Here is a 23,496-nt window from a genome sequence, read left to right on the forward strand (position 1 = left end):
AAAAGCCAGGAAAAGCACCCAAAAAGTTCCCCACAGGGAAAAACTCAGGATTTGGGATGAACCCTTTTATTGATTTGTTAGTGCAGCACTACTATCACTGGTTTGGGAGCTGTCATAAAAATGGAAAAAAAAGAACTCATGGCTGTGATGGAATCCCGTAGACATTCCAAAGAGCTTAAAAGATACACATGAAACAAAAGTTAAGTAGGGACTATTTTGTCTCATGTAAGACATGATTTTTGGCAAAATGTGAAAACGGGGCATAGCTTCCTGCCATTTCCCAGCTGAGGCACACCATCCAGCTTATTTTGGTCTCTTGTGCTCCATTTCTTTGGAGCAAAAAGAACAAGTCCCCAGAAACAACCATGCTACCGCACATCAACAGCTCTCTGCAAATGGACTACTACCCTGATTAAAGCTGATCAAGTGCCCTCACACCAGGCAGACACTTAAAATATCACTCCTTTTCTGGCCAGGTCTGCTACTATGGCATCACCAGTGACCTTCAATACATCACTGACTAGTTCCCGCCACCACTGGTCTCTCATTTATATTTTTTATTATTTGGAATTATGTGCGGTATGGGAACATCATGCTATGCACAATTCATGCCCATGACTTGACACATGCATAAAAAGATCTAAGGAAAGTCTGGCAGCAGCTTCCACTGATGTCCATTTTGTACACAATCGACACAGCTCCTGGCAGTGGAAGCTGCCAGGTGCTGAAGAGACATGCAGGATTCGGTGAGAGAGAGCATGAGGTAAGTATAAATCTCTACACTGTCCCCCATGGCGCAAATATACAAGCCAATAAGTCACCTTGGGAGGATCTCTGTAAAGAATACAAAGATTCCTCAAGTGAAATTGTTGCTTTAAGAGTACATGGAAGCTTCCACTTTGTTAGCGTTCAGGAAATTTAAGTGGACAGTAGTTTTTGGGGTACTTTTCCCCCATTGAACATTATTTCTAAAACGCTAGGAGAAAACATGTTAGCGAATTGAAAATTGAACTTTTAAAACAAAACCTTAAAAAAATTAATTAAAACAAAATGTGGGTGTACATTAGTGAGGTTATCCAGTAAACTGGGTTTTGTGAAGAATTACACCATTAGGTCTAAATCCATTTTTCTCCTTACTGAACAGCTTAACTGAAGAATGGAAAAGTGTATTCCTAACGCTATAGTGTTCACCTCACCTTTTAGATTCAAGGCCGCCTGCGCTAAACTAAAAAAAGCAAAAACAGAAAAGAACCCTTTTTCCGATGCCAAGACTCACTCTGTCTTCCTGCCCGCTCCACCTCTGGTGACGTCTTCCTGGAGGCAGTCCCATCTTCATCTTCTTGTCCAATCCTATGCATTCAAGACAAAAAAACACATGTTCAGCAAGCGCCATGCTCATCCAGTCAAAGCTTCTAATAGGGAAACATTAATTCCAATGTTTCCCTCTAATCAGCATGTAATGACGTTTAACTTTGAATGTCACATGATCGAGATGACGAGACCACAACAAACCCAATTTTTTACAGTGCAAGCACCCTGGTGGCTCTTTTGAGGGCTAAACACACCTCAAGATCCTTGAAAGAATTGTGTATGCGAGATTGACAGACTTCCTTGAATCAAACTCTCTGCTAGACCCGCTTCAGTCTGGTTTCTGCGCTAAGCACTCTGTGGAAACGGCACTGACCAAAGTATCCAATGATCTACTCGCTGCAAAATCTCGTGGTCACTACTCTATCCTAATTTTCCTTGACCTGTCTGCGGCTTTTGACACTGTTGATCATCAACAGCTTCTTCTCATCCTTAGCAATATCGGATTACAAGATATTGCTCTCTCCTGGTGCTCCTCCTACCTCTCCCAGCGCTCTTTCAGTGTTTATTTCTCTGACTCTGCTTCTTCTCCCCAACTCCTCTCTGTTGGTGTCCCTCAAGGTTCAGTCCTTGGTCCTCTACTGTTCTCCATCTATACTGCCTCCCTTGGTAAACTCATTAGCTCCTTTGGCTTCCAATATCATTTCTATGCAGATGACACGCAAATCTACCTGTCCTCTCCTGATCTCTCCCCGTCCCTCTTGACTAGTGTCTCTGACTGCCTCTCTGCTGTTTCTAACTGGATGGCTGCCCACTTCCTTAAACTAAACTTGACCAAAACTGAAATTATGGTCTTTCCTCCCTCAAGTGTTGTTACTCCTGTGTCTGTCTCCCTCCAAGTCAACGGTGCTACCATCAGCTCCACCACGCAGGCTCGTTGCCTAGGTGTTCTCTTTGACTCCGACCTCTCCTTCAAGCCTCATGTTCACTCTATCGCCAAATCCTGTCATTTCCATCTCAAAAACATTGCGCGCATCCGCCCCTACTTAACGCCAGATGCGACTAAGGTGTTGGTCCATTCCACTGTACTTTCTCGCCTTGACTACTGTAATCCGCTTCTCAGTGGTCTTATGTGCTCCCAACTTGCGCCGTTACATTCCATAATTAATGTGGCGGCGAGGCTCAACTTCCTGTCCGCCCGCACCTCCCATGCCTCACCCTTCTGTCAGTCCCTACATTGGCTTCCTATAAAATATAGAGCTCAATTTAAAATTCTGGTTCTTGCTTTCAAATGTCTACATAATGCTGCTCCCACCTATCTATCCTCCCTTATACACAAGTATGTCCCGTCTAGGCCCTTACGATCTGCTGAAGACTTACGTCTATCTTCTGTCCGTACTCCCACCTCTGATGCTCGCCTTCAAGACTTCTCGAGGGCTGCACCGTTCCTGTGGAACTCGCTTCCCTCCTCTGTTAGATGCTCACCCAGTCTCCACTCCTTCAAAAAATCATTAAAAACCCACTTCTTCATAAAAGCGTATAAATTAAACTCTTAATAGCTCCCAACTGATTCCTCTTCTGCAACTGTCACTAGTCTAATACTATCCTTACCTTTTGTGTCATTTTACCCCACTCCCTCTAGCATGTAAGCTCATTGAGCAGGGCCCTCAACCCCTCTGTTCCTGTGTGTCCAACTTGTCTGGTTACAACTACATGTCTGTTCGTCCACCCATTGTAAAGCGCTGCGGAATTTGACGGCGCTCTATAAATAATATAATAATAATAATAATAATAATAATAGTGGCGGTCTTCCATTGTAAACATAACCGCATCTACAAAACTGCAATGGTTCACATTGTAGGATTAATAGGGCAGGATCGATGCAACCAAACCACTTCACTGAGATGAAATTGCCTGGGGGTCCATAGTGGTCCTTTTATAAAATCCATTACAACAAAATGCCATCCCTGATTAATTGATCTCCCTCCAGCAGTGTAGAAATGCTGCATACTGCAGGGCAGCAATCTTCGTGTACCACCTGATGGTAGGAAAAATGGCAGGTTTAATAGCCATGTCTATTGGTGGAAAAACCCCATGAAAGTGAAACAATTTTTTAGATGAATTGTTTTGGGCATTAGTTAAAACAGCATTGTCAATACAGTATGAAGTGCTATGTGGAAAGCACTTGACTTTAGCAATGTGTGGTGAATTATGTAACAGTCACTGCACACAGTCCTGGATTGGCCATATATATCTGAATAAACCTATCTAACTTCTTCTGCAGAAGAAGGCCAGATGCGGTATGGGGCACTGACAGGACCCAGGTAAGTTGTCAAAACGTTCTAAACCGGTGTGACAAATTACATTGGGATAGTGATGGTGCACTCCTGTCACCATAACCACTACAGAGGGCTTTAGAGTTATGGTGCTTTCATTGTTCCTTTAAATCTCAGCTCTCCAAATCTTCTCCTCATGGGTATTGGTAGGTGGATGATTCCTCTGGTGAATTGGGATTGCCTGTAGGTTTTGGTGGTTACTGTAGTTTTTCCTGGTTACTACTAAATTCCAATCTGGAATTTGTTCTGTTTATGTTTGACTATTGCTGCTGTTTCTTTGTTGTTGTTTTTCCTGACACACACATTTTTCATTTTGCTGAGCAGAGCATGAAAGTGCTGCCCAAGTGTTTCACTACCTGCCATATCTGACTCCAGCCTTGAGGTGATCCAGTCTGTACATTATCTAAATCACATTGTGTAAGTGGGTCTCCGAGTCAAGAGACAATCTCACTCTGGTTAAAAAAAAAAAAAAAGAGATGGATGGGCCCTAAGCATATGTATGTGGGAACTTTCTAAACGAGATAACCATAAAGCACTCCAGAGTATTATCTCTATTAGAAGCCAAGTCCCTAGTATGTAGACACTTTTCTAAAGTCATTTGTGGCCCTGGAATATGTCACACTAAATGTGTGCCGCTCCAAGTACTGCATAGAATGTTGGTATGCATTGGGTGGTAGCAAGTAATAACATATAAAAGTCATTTTCCAGTGAAGGCTAACTGTGAAACTTCAGATATTTTCAAACAACATTTTCAATGATGCTTAGCAGCCTAAAGAAGATGTAGTTCTGAAACAGGGGGGGCATGGTTGGCGATCACTTTTATGTCCTCCCAGTAAAGTTGAAGGAGAAGCTGCCCTGTGTATGGAAGTGGGGATTTTCCCCTTCGTAATCTGTGTTTTCTGCTTTATATGATAAAAAAATATCTCGATTGTATACACCGAGTGGGTTCAGGAGTTTTCATAAATCTATAGAATATGAAAGTATCTTACATGAAGAATAGATTCTGCACATAGAATATTCAAAAAGAGAAGACAATCTACTCAAATAGAAGGAAATCAGATACACATCAGAACTCATAGAATGTAGAGAGCAGAATAGAGTTGATATATAAAGATGTAAGATGCACAAATCCGATATGCATCAAAACGCACATTGCTTACAGAAAGCAAAATTGACTTGTGATATGTCAACAGACATGTCTGATTTGTTACATATTACCATATTAATTTAATTAGTATTATTGCCACCCACATACGATTTAAGGGACTTGGACCAAACTGTACTTTTCAAATATAAAATATTGCAAATTATTGTTATAAATTTTATACATACATTGCCAACCTAACCAACCTAGGCAAAAAACAAAAATAAATAAAATAAATGTGGGACAGACATTCAGCAAGATGTGACTGTGAAATAATTCTTAATCATGATATATCTAAATATAGTGTATACTTCGCAACATGTGCTTAATTTCTATACTGCTACATTTTTATGCAGAGTATAGATTTGATAATGTCTGATTTGATTGTATATTTTTTTTTTGCCTTTTTGCTTGATTAGTCACCTAATGTGTATCACGAATGCCCAGTGCCAAAATATGCGGTACAATATTTCGTAACTGTTGGCAACCAAGATTCTGCTCTTAACCAATATTTAATGATCTAACTTAAAGGGAAAAATGTAGTAACTGGGAACAAGATATATCCTGGCTTACGCTGATAATTAGTATAAATAACTTTTTGAGTACCAGAGGAGTGAGCAGCTCTCTATTTAAATCCATTGTATCCTGCTCTGGTGCTCGAGAGCTTAAATCTTCTTTAGCTGCCAGTCAAGCCAGTAACTATTGCACATAAACTGATCTCACTTAGAACAATTGGTTGATCCTTCCAGCATTCTTTCTCTTGCAGCACAATCCTAAAGCATTCAGGGATGCAACAGACCTTTTATCTTGTTGCGTAAATGGGATTAAAAATCAGGATTGTGGCATGCTATCCAGATGGCGATTGGGTTTTCAAATTACCGTGCAGCCACTTTCAGCCAGAAGCTGCAGTGACATTTTATTTGTATGTTAGATATAAATTTGTTTCTGATATTAAAATGGAAAGTTATAGGAACTCAGGATGTGTGTGTGTTGTTGTGGGGGCTAGAGCGCTCTCTCTCTCTCTCTCTCTCTCTCTCTCTCTCTATTAATAATTCCTTAATTATATTATATAATTAATTCTGCCGCTTTGTACTAGAATGTAATTACTTTACCCACCACTGTGACATGTTAAAAGAGCTAAACTGGCTGTCGCTGGTATCCCAACGCACTCTACTCCTATCCTACCTGTGTAGAATGCGCTCCCCGGCTGTTCCCACCTCCTATAACAGTGATTGAGAACCTATGGCAAGCGTGCTACAGGGGGCGCACCGGGCCCTCTCTGTGGGCACGCGGCCATAGGTCGCCAAGAGAGGGGGCCGCAGGTGCCAGTTACACCGGTCGGCAGCAATGCAGAGTAGGCACCTGCCTGCCCAAAATGGCAGGCGCCTACTCTGCTTTCGTGTCGGGAGGACCCAAAAGCAGGGGGAGGGATCTGGGAAGCAGCTCTCCTGTCCTCCCGCGAGCAATCTGTGTGGAGCGTTGCCACACATTACCACACAGCATCACGTGGGACTACAGGAGAGCTGCAGCCAGACATACAGTACTTACCACCACCGGACCATCAGGGATGGCTGTGCCCCCCCCCCCCCTCCTTCACCAAAGGTATGAAGAAGGGAGGGGGGATAAAGATTTAATATACTCAGCACCCCTCCCCCTCCCACACATTGTACCCCTACTCCCCCAGACACAGCACCCCCCCACACTGCACAGCACTCCTCCCCATACACAGCACCCCACACACACACACACACAGCAACCCTTTAGACACACACGGCACCCCTCACATACAAACACATACACTGCACCCCTCAATGTAGTATGTGTGTGTGTGTGTATTCAGCAGTCTTTATGTATTCAGCAGTCTGTATGTGTGTGTGTGTGTATTCAGCAGTCTGTGTGTGTGTGTGTGTGTGTGTGTATTCAGCAGTCTGTCTGTCAGCAGTGTGTGTGTGTCTATTCGGTGGACTGTGTGTGTATTCAGCGGACTGTGTGTATGTATTTAGCAGTCTGTCTGTGTGTGTGTATTTAGCAGTCTGTGTGTGTCGGTGTGTGCATGTATTAAGCAGTCAGTGTGTGAATGTGTTCAGCAGTCTGTGTGTATGTATTGCATTTGTTTGGAGATACTAATAAATATAAGCTTAATTTTATCTATATCATTATTTAAAATTTGTATAATTGAACTCTCTGTTGTTGTGTTCTTCTTTTAGTACAAAAGATGTTAATAAGTTCGGACAACTGTACGAGTTGTTTTTTCTAAACTTAAACCTCAGTATTCAAATTTAATTGCCGTGTTGGCACTTTGAGGAAAAAAAAGTTGGCATGTATTACGGTTTGGATACTTGGGCTCAAAAAGGTTCGCCATCACTGTCCTATAACTTCCGATCCAGTAAACGCACAATATTTAGCATACCGCAATACAAAAATAAAGTGGCCCAATCCTCCTTTTCCTATAGAGCACTGCAATTATGGAATAACCTCAGGGACACAGTCAAATCTTCAATCTTTTTGTATTTTTGTAATATTAACAAAGGTTATGAGGTTATGAGAGGCACAAAATGGGGTAAGGAGAATAGGAGAGACTCCAGACACAAGGTATGGTGAAGCAACACACAAAAAGGTTACAATTCCAGAGTGGGAGTGACAAAAGCAGGACTCCCAACCATCCCGAATTCAGCAGGAGAGTCCCAATTTGCTGGGCCTGTCCCACCGTCCTACTTAGTTCCCTGATTTTCCACTTTTGGGAAGACAAGGGAGCTGTCCCCCAACAAGCAGCGTGCTCGTGCACTGTTTAGGTCACTAGGACCTTTTAGATAGCACTGAAACAGTGTTTCCTGCATGGTGTGCCTTCAATGGGCTGGCCTGCTTGATTGGCAAGCAGACCTTACACTTCTACCAGCAGATCTGCCCCCTTTTCACCCACTGGCATCCCACTTCGCAGGATGACGCAACTGGGAGGTATGCAAGCGACAATTCCGCCCTGTGTGACAAAATAATAATATAAATATGCCTCTGCTCGCAAGAGACCCATATTTTTTTTTAAATTGTGAGAATACTGTAATTTACTGTAATTGCAAACTCGATATTAACTAAATGTAATTGAGAGGATATAGGGAACCTATAGACCCGATAATAAACTCCTCTGCTACAGCCATCTATGCTGCCTTCTAAGAAGTCAGCATGGCTGCTATTGTCTTCTTCAATCTTCGTCAGTGCATTGCTTCCCTTTGAGAATCATTGGATTGGAGGTATGCTTGTGTGGCCAAAAGCAGGGCTCCTTCAATCAAATGCTGCTATGAGCTGCATTTGATTGCAGGACCAAGCTTCACTGAGTACTGTACAAAAAAGCACCACTAGAGGGGTATGCAATGCACAAAATTGCAGTTTCTACAAAACTGCCATATTTTACATTGCATGGTTAAAATCGCAGGACCACTGCACCCAGACCGCTTCATTGAGATGAAGTGGTCTGGGTGACTTTAGTGGTTCTTCAATTCAGGGAATCACACCAAATGTGCTCATTTAGTTCACCCACCACACACAAAAACTTGATCCTGCCGGTCCAATGAATGGCTTCTTTATACACCGCTGCTGCTTGGACGTAATACCTCTGCAGTAGCTTTCCTAATGTTAGACATGCATTTTGATCCTGCATTGTGCCAGTGCAGCAAAATATGACGCAGGTGAAGTTAGACCAATCCAGCCCATGGCATTAATCTAACCGCAAGCAAATCCAAAATTGTAGCCCTAACGTAAGTCAAGTCCTAAGTAGGTGCTATATTAGCCACCACAGTGCCATCTATTTTATGGATAATTATTATTAACCATGCCACAAGAGCCCTTCTGGTTAACAGGGTTAATTAGGACCCGCTCATTTGTTTTATTTTATGTGCAACAATTTGTCCTAATGGCACATATTTTTTTTTCATTAATACATTACTGGGCTAGTTTAGAAATTGATCTAGAATTTCTGAGCAATTCATAAAACACCATTTTATTCTAGAGAGCTACCTCCATAAGTGTCCTTTACTGTGTCATACTAGTTACTAATTGCTATTTGTTTTATTTGTTTTATTTTTACTTCATTGTTAGGGAATTCAGAGAATGAAAGAAAACAACAGTGCCATTTATTTTTCCTTCCTTTAGAATGCTTAGATATAAGCAAATAATTCCAAATAGGAAGCATGGCAAATTTACTTTTGTTTTTAATATAAATCTGCTTGTACAAAATGTTCGTAATGAATTCTCCCCCAAGCAGTTTCCTGGACTTTCCCTTCTAGTGTTGGTGAAAAGTGATCTAACTTCCTTGCTGGCAACAGGAATAGAATCTACATTCAATTACTTATAATATTGCATTGTAACTAATGGACTAGTGTTTGACTGTAATGCAATCTTTAAAATGTTACTCCAACCACCATTACCACTTAATGAAACACTTCACATCCAGCGTTATTTTTCAAACTGCAACCCAGCACACATGACTTAGGCAGTCCAGAACTCTGTTCCGGGCTACCTAATGTCAATTCTGTGCATACATTACGTCTGTCGTCAGCGCACACTGCAAGCTGGCAACAGACGTAATTGTTTCTCCCTTACAGGCTTTTTTCTCCCCTCTCTCCCTCCCAATCTCCTTTGTTATTTTTTTTACCTGCCCTCTTTCCTTGACCAGAGCATAGCACTGCCTCCGCCGGCCTGTCTTCTTCCCATGGAAGGCATTTTGTTGGTGGACAGGTGTCATCATGGGCACTCTACACGTGCTTGGGCTACCAGCAAGTCCTGTTAGTTGGGCATTATGTTACTGTAGGATTGTAGAGTAAGATTCTAGGCTTGTATTTTGTTCTTGAAAGCGTGTGTGTCTGTTTTTATCATTATTATAGGTGAGTTAAAGAAATGTATGATTTTTTTTTAAATATATCATTCTTATTGAGTTTTGTTTCATACAGCATGTAAGCTCATTGAGCAGGGCCCTCAGCCTCTCAGTTCCTGTGTGTCCAACTTGTCTGGTTAGAACTACATGTTTGTTCCTCCACCCACTGTAAAGCACTGCGGAATTTGTTTGCACTATATAAATAATAACATAATAATAATTAGGCAACAGAGTTTGTTTATGTGGTCAGAAACATGGCAGGAGTCATACAATGGTGGTAGCATCGAAACAAAGAGGTGTAATGCCATCACTGTAGGTGAGAAATCTTGCATCGTGAAAGTATTATTGCTCTAAAGCTCTGGATGCCCTGATTTGATAGATAAATTAGTCATTGGTGTTATTTGACAAAATGTGTAAATTCTGAATGGAAATGTGCGAGGTTTGAAATCTGCCTTTGGTGAAGCCAGATTTACTCTACAGTTGATATTCGAAAAATTAGAATATCGTGCAAAAGTTCATTTATTTCAGTAATGCAACGTAAAAGGGGACACTAATATATGAGATAGACGCATTACATGCAAAGCAAGATAGTTCAAGCCGTGATTTGTCTTAAGTGCGCTGATTATGGCTTACAGGTCATGAAAACCCCAAATCCACAATCTTAGTAAATTAGAATATTACATACAATCAATAAAACAAGGAGTGTACATAGAATAATATCGGACCTCTGAAAAGTATAAGCATGCATATGGACTCAGAACTTTGTTTGGGCCCCTTTTGCAGCAATTACTGCCTCAATGCGGCGTGGCATGGAAGCTATCAGCCTGTGGCACTGCTGAGCTGTTATGGAAGACCAGGATGCTTCAATAGCGGCCTTCAGCTCTTCTGCATTGTTCGGTCTCATGTCTCTCATCTTTCTCTTGACAATGCCCCATAGATTCTCTATAGGGTTCAGGTCAGCCGAGTTTGCTAGCCAATCAAGCACACTAATCCCACGGTCATTGAACCAGGCTTTGGTGCTTTTGGCAGTGTGGGTAGGTGCCAAGTCCTGCTGGAAAATGAAGTCAGCATCCCCATAAAGCTTGTCTGCGGAAGAAAGCATGAAGTGCTCCAAAATCTCCTGGTACACGGCTGCGTTGACCCTGGACCTTATTAAGCACAGTGGACCAACACCAGCAGATGACATGGCTCCCCAAATCAACACAGACTGTGGAAACTTCACACTGGACTTCAAGCATCTTGCAGTGTGTGCCTCTCCATTCTTCCTCCAGACTCTGGGTCCCTGGTTTCCAAATGAGATGCAAAAGTTGCTCTCATCAGAAAAGAGGACTTTGGACCACTGAGCAACAGACCAGGTCTGTTTTTCTTTAGCCTAGGTAAGACGCTTCTGACGTTGTTTGTTGTTCAGGAGCGGCTTGGCAAGAGGAATATGACATCTGAAGCCCATGTCCAGGATCCGTCTGTGTGTGGTGGCTCTTGATGCACTGACTCCAGCCTCAGTCCACTCCTTGTGAAAGTCCCCAACACTTTTGAATGGCCTTTTCCTGACAATCCCTTCCAAGCTGCAGTCATCCCTGCTGCTTGTGCACCTTTTTCTTCCACACTTTTCCCTTCCACATAACTTTCTTTTAATGTGCTTTGATACAGCACTTTGGGAACATCCAACTTCCTTCGCAATTACCTTTTGAGGCTTTCCCTCCTTATGGAGGGTGTCAATGAGGGTTTTCTGCACAACTGTCAGGTCAGCAGTCTTCCCCATGATTGTGATTCCTACTGAACCAGACTGAGAGACCATTTAAAGGCTCAGAAACCCTTTGCAGCCGTTATGGCTTACTTAGCTGATTAGAGTGGGACACTGTGAGCCTAGAATATTGCACCTTTTCACAATATTCTAATTTACTGAGATTGTGGATTTGGGGTTTTCATGAGCTGTAAGCCATAATCATTGCACTTATGACGAATCACGACTTGAACTATCTTGCTTTGCATGTAATGCGTCCATCTCATATATATTAGTTTCCCCTTTTACGCTGCATTACTGAAATAAATGAACTTTTTCACGATATTCTAATTTTTTGAGTATCACCTGTATGTGCACAGCTGAGCATAGTATTTATAAGCAGTTACTTAATAATCAACAAAAAGGTATAGCAATCTGAAGTCCCATAACTTACTACTGGCAGTTGTTTCCAGGAGACCAATTTCTCAAAGTTTACTTGTTTCACTGCAGATTTCTAAATCTACTCATTTGTGTTAAAGAGACTCTGACGTTTAATCTAATAAACTGAATTCTTGATTCCATAGTCCAGAACCAGAACAGAATAGTATGTCGAAAAGAATTTTAGAATTGTGTGCACATGGGACAGCCAGCTTCCAGTCACATTGTATCTAGCAGCAGAAATTAACTACCCTTTTAACACACTATGGCTGAAGGCACACACCAGCATTACAATATCTTGTTTTATTGTAAAAGTTATTGCTACGGTTAATATTTATTTAGCTTATCCCTTTTGATGAAATCAATGCTATAGGCTAAAGGCCTATTTTTAGTGCAGACACCTTGTGTGGTAATCCAGCTATCACAACCCTATCTCATACCATCCAGCATTTATAATGGACAAAGAGGACACTTTGATTTTAGGGGTGTGAGTGGGGTATGGCCAGGGGTGGGGCTGCTCTAAGAAATTTTAGGAGACTTACTAATAACAATTTATGCAACTAAACTGTAACTTAGAACAGGAACAATGTGGCCTATTTACACAGACTGATTTCTTACCACGTTTATTGCAGTTTAAAAACACATTACTCTGAGTATTATAGCTGTGGAACTCAGTTATACACTCACACATTAAACAATATGGAAAAGAGGGACATTCGGATAGTAAGAAAAGGACATGGAGATTTGGGCTCTAAATAGAGACTGCCCCTCCTAAACAGGGACACATGGGAGGTATGAATATTTATCAGTAAACAATTGATCCATGCTGCACCGTTTGTAAGAGGTGTGTTAAAGCTGCTAGAGGTGCTTCCCCGACGCTCAATGCGAAAATCACATTGAGCATGCAGAACGTCCATAGGAAAGAATTGAGAAATGCTTTCCTATGGGCATTTTTAATGCGCGCGTGGCTTTGCCCGTGCATGCGCACTCGTCTCCCCTCAGGCGCTGACTTCAGAGGGGGAGGAGAGGTCACCGTCGCCGAGGGAGCCAGGCGCTGGATAAAGGTAAGTGGCTGAAGGGGTTTTAACCCCTTCAGCCCAGTGGGAGTAGGTCCCTGAGGTTTTCCTGACAGTATAGTGGTCCTTTAACAGCTAATTTTATTGCTATTTTAAATCCTACTGCATGCAGTGTACATCGTGTATATATAGGAGGTGAGGTGACCAAATGTAGTCAGGTCAAAGACTGGCTTCTATTCTACACAAGCCATCTCTTGACCGAACTGCTCCATCTAATTACTGTCCCAAGAGGGCAACTATTTTAGCAGCAGTTGCACAGAATTTTATTTTGTGGCAAAAAAAACGATGCAACCAAATATTATGCTGCTGCTTTTTTCTATCCTAGACATAGGTGGCCTAGTGGTAAATATACCACTACCTATAAATAATTACTGAAACCTGTATTTAATCTGTTTGCACAGGAAATTTCAGAAATTCACACCTACTACAACCTTCATGACTTGAACACAAATTTTATACAGTGTTCAATTCTATCCCACAGGCACCATAATATAGATTTACACACAAGGTCAGGACAAAATAAACACAAAAAGGATTAAGTAATGGACACTTGTGATTTGCTTATTAGTGACTAATGTTTCAGGAATTAATTATCGTCAGGGGGGGGCGGGGGGGTTGAGGGGGGTCCTGCATTGCAGAATTGTCCAGTCAAGGCTTATTCCTCTTTTTGGCTGCTATGAGGCGGGAAATGTAGTTCTGTGTACCCATGTCTGCTCATTACGGCATATGAAGATTTTATTTTTTTATTGAAGTTTATTGACCCATCAAGCAAAAGGGCAAGATTATTTCATCAACAGTGGTGTCTGTATCTACACATAATAAAGTGTGCAACATACCAGAGTTAAGGAGAAGAACAAAATCATGTGATGCAGTTTAGTTGAGCAATCACGGCACCAGTATTTATCATGTGATTAATAAGTGCAATTGAGGATGTGCACATTATTAACCTTTTAACAGTATCCATAGATACAGTGACCATAAATAGCAGTTACATTTCCTAAAGTGAAGTGTACCTCAGTATAGACCGTTTCTGTTATACTGCAATATTTTTATTAAACAATTTGCTGCTTGCAAATGTATTTAGTTATAGGAAAATAATATAGGAATATAAACGATTAATTAAACTTTTCCTTTAATGCAATATCTTGTATCATGTTATGAGAAACATTTGTGCTTATGATGGTCATTCATTATGTGTTATTCTCAAATGCTGGATAATATCACCAAAATACGTTTTTTTAAAAAAAATTAATACTCTATGTGAGGTACAAACCAGCTGTTCATTATGTCTAGAAATCCTGCTAAAGTCAGGTTACTGTACACTTTCTAAATCCAATCTGAAAGTTTAATTGGTGGAATGACTAAGCTGACATTCCACAGAACAATTCTAATACTGCTGATTAGACTGAAAAGATATGCCCAGAGGGACAAATGTTTAGCAGCGAGAATGGAGAGAGAATTTGAAGGTGTGGGTTCATATTTCACATTATTGGTGTAAAGTCTTGCTTCAGTATAGCCTGAATGTCCAATATCAGTAGAAAGACCACCTGCCAAGGCATTGATACTGTTTTGTTCCTTCAACACAAAAGCACTTCTTGTTGACAAGATAATATTCTGTATTCAGTGTGCATTCCCAGAATTTGTTCATCACGTCTATGTTCTAAAGCATCACTCTTCAAATTTCCATGACTTTTAGAACAGACTTATTGACAAGTTATGTCATAATTTGGCTACTGAAGAGTAGTTATATTTATCCCTCCATCTAAGTCTACATGTTGTAGGAGTCATTGTGCCCTGCCTGATCCACAACTTTAGTTTGGGTACTGTCAATTAAAAAGTCCACTGCACCCTAATCCCACTTTGCAACTGTGTTAGTTATGCTGGCATGTAAGATCATTGTTTTCCATCTCAACACACTCCAACAGGTCAGGATTTGGTCTTTTTTCTTTGTCTAGTGCCATCTTTAACACGCAACTTCAATGGCTCTCTTTCTTCAACTTTTCTATTCCACACAAACCATCTCTCGACCGAACTGCTCCATCTAATTGCTGTCCCACATCCCTACTCCTTTTAACTCAAAGTTTCTTGAACGACTTGTTTGTACCCACCTGACAAATTTTCACAAATCGCTATCCTTGTTCGCCTTCAGCTTGGCTTTCTCCCCTTACATTCTACCAAAACTGTTCTAAATTCAGTGACTAATGATCTAATCATGGCTAAATATAAATACGCAATACTAATTATTATAGACATCTATACTGCTTTTGTCACTGTTAATCACACTCTCCAGATCCTTCATGACACTGTCCTTTCTTAGTTCTAATCCTATCTCTCTTAACACTCCTTCAGTGTATCTATTCTAGTGAAACTCATTCCCCTCTCAGTTAGAGACCCTCAATGATCCCTCCTGTTTACTCACTGTATTGCTTCGCTTACAAAACCTGTTAGTTCATTTGGATTCCAAAACAACCTAGATTTAGATGACATCCAGATATACATCCCATATACATACATACATACACACATATACATCTCTCTCTTGCTCTTTTAAACCATGTCACTGCTTTACCTCCATCTGCATTACTTCCAAATTTCTAAAACACAGTCTTCTTATATTCCATTCATATAAAACTAAGCCTCCTCTGTTGCTTTCTCTTTGTTGCTGCTATGTCCATCACCCCATCCTTGCAAGCTCACTACCTTAGTATTGTCTTTGACTCTTACCTTACCTTTCAAATCATGTAATTTTCACTTTAACTACATTACCTGTATTCATATACTACTGTATATAATACTGAGGAGCTTGTTCACATTCTTCTAATTTCCTGCATTGATTATTATAACTTTCACCCATTTGGTTTCTCAAGAACCAATACTGCCCTCTACACAGGGTCATCCCGAGATGTTTTACTGGTCGGATCCAAGAAGAAGATGTGGTGCCCCATTCATTGCACACCCCCTACTTTTTCTATCCCCATGTTTCTCTTTGTTTATATGTCCCCATGTCCCCTGTGAGTCTAGTTTCCCTAGTCACCTCCTTGTGTTTATCTCCATATATGCCATACAGACCGCTCAGCTGTGCTACATTAAAACTAAATATAATATAGAGTGGCATGTCTCTGGTATCAAGGCGGTGGTGCCTACTGGAGGTTGTATTTAATAACTTAAGGATGGCAGGTTGGTATAATGCTACCTCCTTGTAGGAATCACCTGGAACCAAAGGACCCACTGGGTGCTCTTCGTTAGACCATAATGAATGCTGCTGACAGGCTTATTTTTCGTTCTTGTTGCTTCTCTCACACACTAGAACCTTGTAAAAGGGGTTTCAGTAGAGCCTCTTGTATGTGTAGCTATACAGGAAAGGGAGTGTAGGCACTTCCATGGCTGCATTAACAATACAGGATTTTGCTGGCTTCTAACACTGGAATCCCACAGGGACTCAATAGATCTTAATGTGACAGTATACGTACTGTTCGTTACTTTTACATACTATGGTTTGCTGTGCTAACTTATGGCACGTGGTCTTACACCACAAGACCAATTTTGTTTAAAGAAAAACAAAAAAAAGATTAAGTTAAATTAAATATATATCTTTGCTATTTATTTCTCTAACTGCAATATTTGCTCATGATCTACTTTTATACTTGGCCACCTAAATAGCAGCTTACAGATATATTTTACTAGTAGTTAGTGAGGAATCATCAACTCAGAGAGAAGAGATTACAGGATTGAAATGCAAATTAAATGTTTTATTTATTTATTTTATTTGCATTTCAATCTTGTGGTCTCTGAGTTGACGATTCCTCACTGCTGAGAGCAAAATTGGTCTGGTCATTAGAAGAGTAAATTGGATAACATTTACCAGGTGTTATTTACACCTTAAAGCTGTGAGTGGAAAATTGGAATTAAACATACATCATTTTTCATAGTTATATGCTGTATTGTTTTGTATTCTGTTTCTTTAGGAGAATTGTCCCTATTTTGTTATATATGTTTATACTTGTTTGCAATCATATATGTCATGTGTGTGTACTTGTTTGCAAGCAAGAGAAAGTCTTTGGGGCAATATATTCTAAGGGAAGTTTTATTTATTATTTATTTTTTTACCTTTCCACTATGATTCTCACATTTTGTTGATTTTACTTAAGACGTGAAGTTTCATAGTCTACTTTGAGCTGTGTACATTTAAATAGTTTTACCTCCTGCTCTCTGGAATATAGCATTGCTCCTGATGAGTTGTTGAAGTGTCCAGAAAAAAAAAGGTATTAAATGAAAGTGAGCAAGTTTAAACATAAATTGAGTAAAAAGACTCACACATTGCACAGAGGAGGTGTATTGACAGATCTCTTAATGTTCTGGAGTCGATAGGAGCCCTTGGAATTTTTCTCGATTTAAAGCCGCCCTGGCTCCAAAAAAAAATCTATTCTATTCTGTTTCTATATAACTCCCTGTGTCTGAATCTCATTTATTTTTTTCCTGAGAGTTCTTTTAAAATACATAAATAAAAGTAGGGGCTGATTTCCTTTATGTATAGCAGTCAAATTGACTAAACTTGAGAAGAAGAACCCCTTAAAGAGAGAAGCAATTGTCCAACTCGTCCAATTACTGCCCCTATCCTCTTATCACAACTAGGGATGTGCATAGGCAAAAAATTTGGTTTGGTTCGGCATTTCCGAAATTTGTGACTTAGGCAATTTGTGACTTAGGCAATTTGTGACTTAGGCAATTTGTGACTTAGGCAATTTGTGACTTAGGCAATTTGTGACTTTGGAAATTCGGGACTTTGGAAATTCGGGACTTTGGAAATTCGGGACTTTGGCAATTCCCTAACCCCTACCCTTAACCCTACCACTATCCCTACCTAGGGGTTAGCGGTAGGGTTAGGGGAAGGGTTAGGGGTAGAGTTAGATTCCTGTCATCATTCCAGTAATTTTCCTTCCCTCTCCTGTTTTGGCACTTTTCAGAAATCCGAAGCACTTCGTCCCTTCCGAAATACGGCACTTTGGCATTTTAGTTCGGCACTTCCAAAATTCGGCATTTCCGAAATTAGTAAATTTACATTCGGAACGAAACGAATTGCACATGTCTAATCACAACCCTATCCCGTCACTACAGCCCCTGGACCCCCAACTCCACAGTACAGGACATATCCCCCCACTAACATCCCTATTACAGTGTTTACCCCCTACAGCCTCTATTGCTCCACTACAGCCGCTATCCCTCCCCAGGGCCTTCTTTAATACTGATTGAACCCTGGGTAAGCATTTGCTTCGGCCTACGAGACCTTACTCCTTCCCACTCCCTGGCATGCAGTCACATCCTTGATCCCAATGTAGTGGCATGACAAAGTAGAGAGGGCCCTGGTGAAAAAAAAAAATGTTGAGCCCCCTAGAGCAAGTATGGCCAAAAGGTAAATCCCTATCTGTTGTGCTTTAGACAGCTGGGGCTCTACCATTTTACCATGCTTGCAGGGTTGTATTTAGCACTGAGCAGTGTGTTTGAATGTAAGCATGTTTTAGTATGGAGTATGTGTGTGTGAATGTTGAGGTATATTTGTATGTGATGTTGGCATTTGAATGCAAGCATGCATTGAAGTGTAGTGTTGTTTTTTGAATGTAGGGGTGTCTTTATATATAATTTTGGTGCTTAACACAGATGTGTGTTTGTATGTAGTGTTGATGTTTCAATGCAGGAGTGTGTTTGTATGTGGCAGGGGTGTTGAAATGTAAAAACACTACTACTTGTCCAGGGACTAAAGCGTTTGCCAAACTACTTGTCCGCCGTGACAATCTACTTGTCCTTATACACAATTTTATTTAATCAAAACCGTATTTAGATCAAGTATTTATTGATAGTAATTTAGGAGACAGATCGAACAATACTTCAATGCAATTAACAAATGCAAGTAGGTAGTGAACTTAAACAGAATCATTTCCAAATGAGAATTGTAGCTTACTTTATAAAAAAATATAACTATAATTACCTGAGGCAACCTCATGAGGCCATTTATATCCATGGCCATGCTTGGTTACAGAAAAGGCTGAGCCTACAGGTCAATCTCTTTGCTCCAGAACCACTACATTAAACTGTAGTGGCTCTGGTGCCTAGAGCGCCCATTTAAAAAGAGCATTAACAAATAGCTATGTAGTGTGTAGGTTATGCAGTGTGTGTAAGGAACGTAGTGTCAGGTGGGATAAGGATGTAGTGTGTATTTGTGTAGGTTATGTAGTGTGTATGGAATATAGTGAGGTGTTAAAAGGGATGTAGTGTGTAGGTTATGTAGTGTGTTTAGGGAACATGGTGTGGTGCAGTATAGAGATGTAGTGTGTAGGTTATGTAGTGTGTTTAGGGAACATGGTGTGGTGCAGTATAGAGATGTAGTGTTTAGGTTATGTAGTGTGTAGGTTATGTAGTGTGTTTAGGGAACATGGTGTGGTGCAGTATAGAGATGTAGTGTTTAGGTTATGTAGTGTGTATAGGGAACAAAATAAAACATTGATAAAAGGAATGGAGCATTTTAGTTACGAAGAAAGGTTAAAAAATTTAAATCTCTTTAGTTTGGAAAAACGGTGCCTCAGAGGGGATATGATAACATTATACAAATATATTCGGGGCCAGTACAAACCATTATCTGGAAATCTATTCATAAACAGGGCTATACATAGGACACGAGGTCACGCATTTAGGCTGGAAGAAAGGAGATTTCATCTAAGGCAAAGGTTTTTTTTACAGTAAGCGCAATAAGGATATGGACTTGTCTGCCTGAAGAGGTGGTTTTATCAGAGTCTATACAGATGTTTAAACTGTAATTGGATAAATACTTGCAAAAACACAACATACAGGGATATTATTTCTAATTAGTGGGGTAATAGCTGCTTGATCCAAGGAGACATCTGACTGCTATTTTGGGGAGTGACAGATGGCAGAGCGTGGGAGAGAGTGACAGGTGGCATAGTGAGGGGGTGGCAGAATGAGTGAGGGGATGAAATGTGGCAGAGTGAGGGAGTGGGTGGCTGGTGGCTGTGTGAGGGAGTAACATAGAAAGGTGGTGCCTGGTATCAGAGTGAGCTGGTGACACAGTGAGGGTGGGGGTGACTGGTGACAGAGGGAGAGGGTGATACAGCGAGGCAGGGGGTGACTGATGACAGAGTGAGGGAGGGGGTGACTGGTGACAGTGACTAAAGGAGGGGGTGACAGTGGTCCGGTGGGCTTTCTCTCCAGTCAGCAGCTCTGCCGGGTGTGAGCTGCAGACTGTGCTGTATCTAGCAAACTCCAGAAGTCAGAGCGTTGCTGTGGTAACCCAGCAACACTCTGATTGGCCAGAGGTTGAGAGATACAGCACAGTCTGCAGCTCACACCCGGCGGAGCTGCAGACTGTTCCTGCTCTTTCCCCGGGCAGATGGGAGGGGCCTTGCACCCTGCAGCTCACAGGGAAAGCCGCTGGGCCCCCTCCTGATGTTGGGTCCTCTGTCATGGACCGAGGATACAACAAGTCACTCTGCTGCTAGCCCAAAGCCGGGCTAAAAGACAAAAGTAACAACCTGCCCGGCGTCCGGAACTGCATGTCCCGGGCGTCGGGTGATGGGAATTGCGCAAACCTGATGGGGTGTTGAAGTTTGAATGGAGGGGTGTATTTGTGTGTAATGTTATGGTGTTTGAATGCTGAGATGTATACACATACACTGCCACACACACACTGTGATAAACATATACAAATAGACACACATACTGAAACACGTGCAGATACACAGATATATGCACTGACACACATACAGATACAGATCCACAGATTGACACAGATACAGGCACACAGATACATAACCTGACACACATGCAGACACACAGATACAAACACTGACAAACATGCAGATACGCCATAATACAGATACACACACACAGATATACACACTGACACATACGCACAGATACACATACTGACAACATACAGATACACACAATGACAACATACTGACACACAGTATGCCCAACACACACACTGACAGAAATACTGACACATACACCGACACACATGCAAAATGTACACTTTTAAAGTCACCCTCCAGTTTCCTACATTTTGCAGGAGGGTGGTTTTCCTGGGGTTCACTGTGCTGGCCGAAGCTGTAGGGAGTTAGGTTCTGTCTCTCCCGACTCAGCCCCTCTCCTCACTGCATTCTCCTCTCAGCCTCACGTGGCTTTGTTTACTCTGGGAGGAAGTTACCGGCTATCACTTCCTCCGAGGCTGCCAAAAGAAGGACCCGGTTGCACAGTTTAAGGGCCACAGTGCCCATTCAATCCCCTGCTGATAAATGCATGGGCCACCTAATGGGCACTCTTAGTGTGTGGGGCCCGGTGCAGCCACACCACCAGCACCAGCGGGCACATAGGGGGAAATTTTTTTTGATTGCAACTGTTTTGGAGTAACTGGGCCCGGGGCAGCTGCCCAGTTTACCTGCGTTAAAGACGGCCCTGTCGATCACTACATCCCCTATTCCCCTCCTTCAGTCCCAATTTCCACATTACAGCCCCATGTCAACGATACGAGTCCTAATACCCACACTACAGCCCACTACCCCTACTACAGTCCCTATCCCCACAATAATATAGCCCCATTCAGAGGGCTGTAGAGATTATTGTGCCTGCAGTGTTCCTTTAAATAATATATCCGTGCCCATCCCAACATTAGGTTCTAGATCCTCCTCTGATCTGCAGTTTTAATGGGGTGGATAGTCCACCATAGAGACATCTAGGATTCCGCAGATTAAAACTAATAATGAGCCACACAAGTACAGGGGATTGTATTTTCTTCTCCGTGTTCTTTTCATTGGTGTACTGATGCAAAGAGGAAGTGCAATGTAGGGGGTGGTGGCATGACACAATTAATATCCTGCCCTTCTTTCCTCTCAGACAGGACTTCAGTGCTGAAAATTCACTGAAATTATTGTTTTGAGGGTGGAAATATTAAAGGAACACTAAATAGCAGGAACACAAATGTGTATTCCTGACCCTATGGTGTTAAAACCAACATTTAGGTGGCTGGACCCTTTTTGCCCCCCTTTAAAAGGTAATAAAACGTACCTTATTTCCAGCACAACGCGGGTCTGCTGGCGCTGGCCCCATAGGCGTGCGCACGGGGTGTGCCGGGTGTGCCTGGGCACACCCTAATCAAGCCTCAAAATTGAGGCTCTGTCACCTCTGTGCTGAACTGCTGTCTGCCGCCCGTGTCGTTTGTCTCTTAATCCGATCCTTCACTATGCGAGCGGAAGCGCCGCATAGTGAAGGACTGACTTGATCCTCCTCCAGACCTCCCCTGTAACGTTCGCGTACACGCGTTCCGTGACGTCACGCAGAGGCGCAGTCACGACAACGTAAGGGTGAGGCCGGCCGTGTGACAGCGCAGTGCCAGAGCTGAGGCTGCAGAGTGGAGCACAGCCTTTTGTTCCCCAGAAGAGGTTCTGGGCGGCAGGCAGGTAGAGTAAGTTTAAATATGATTTCTTCTCCCTTCATGAGGCTGCAGCATTTCATTTCACTCCTGGCATTATTAAATTACTTTCAGTGTCAGGGTGGCTCAGATTTGTCTGGCTCAGCTTTGCCCCCCATTGGAGCCCTCCCTAGAGTGAGTGCACTGCCCCCCATTGGAGCCCTCCCTAGAGTGAGTGCACTGCCCCCCTTTGGAGCACTCCCTAGAGAGTGAGTGCACTGCCCCCCATTGGAGCACTCGCTAGAGTGAGTGCACTGCTCTCTAGTGGAGCACTCGCTGGAGTGAGTGCACTGCCCTCTAGTGGAGCACTCGCTAGAGTGAGTGCATTGCCCTCTAGTGGAGCACTTGCTAGTGTAAGAGCATGGCTGTGAGTGACTAAATATTACAACATTTACACACACTACAACCTCACACACACTCTGCAGTCACTACACACACTACCTTTTTTTTTTTTTTACTTAAAAACACAATCTGCAAATAATGAGAAGGGGGCGTGGTTTGCAGCCGGCCGAGCTGGACGTGTTCGGCTAGAGCTCCGCTGTAACCACGGTGCCAATCGCTAACATTTGCACGGACAGACTTTAAACATATATATTCCGGTAAGGGAGCTAAGATGGACAAGAAGGCCCCAAGGAGGCAGACCAAGAAGGGGACCGACTCGGCTACTACAGTCTCCGAGTTATTTGCGGCCTCCCGAGCTATGCGCCTGAGCTCACAAGATGGCGGCCGGGACGGCCAAAATACGCCGCGATCACCTTCGAGCCCAGGCGGCAACGTGGCAATGGGGGGAGCAGAACCCGAGGCCAGCCAGATACTTGCTAAACTGGCTGAAGTGCGGACTTACCTGGCTGCCGAAATGGTCCGCAACACCGCTGAGGTCAAAGCGGAAATTCAGGCCTTGGGTGCTCGGACGACGACGCTGGAACACAGGATGGAATCCACTGTGATCGCCCACAACGAAGCAGCTGCCCAAATCAATAGCCTGAAAACCCAGCTTCATGCGGCTACATCGGCGATTGAGGATTTAGGTAACAGATCGCGGCGCAATAACGTTCGCCTTCGCGGCCTACCTGAACAAGATGGAGAGGGCTCCCTCGCCGACACTGTGTTGGCTATATTCCGCCCGCTTCTC

This window comes from Pelobates fuscus, chromosome 2, assembly GCF_036172605.1.
Source record: "Pelobates fuscus isolate aPelFus1 chromosome 2, aPelFus1.pri, whole genome shotgun sequence".
NCBI classification, from domain to species: domain Eukaryota; kingdom Metazoa; phylum Chordata; class Amphibia; order Anura; family Pelobatidae; genus Pelobates; species Pelobates fuscus.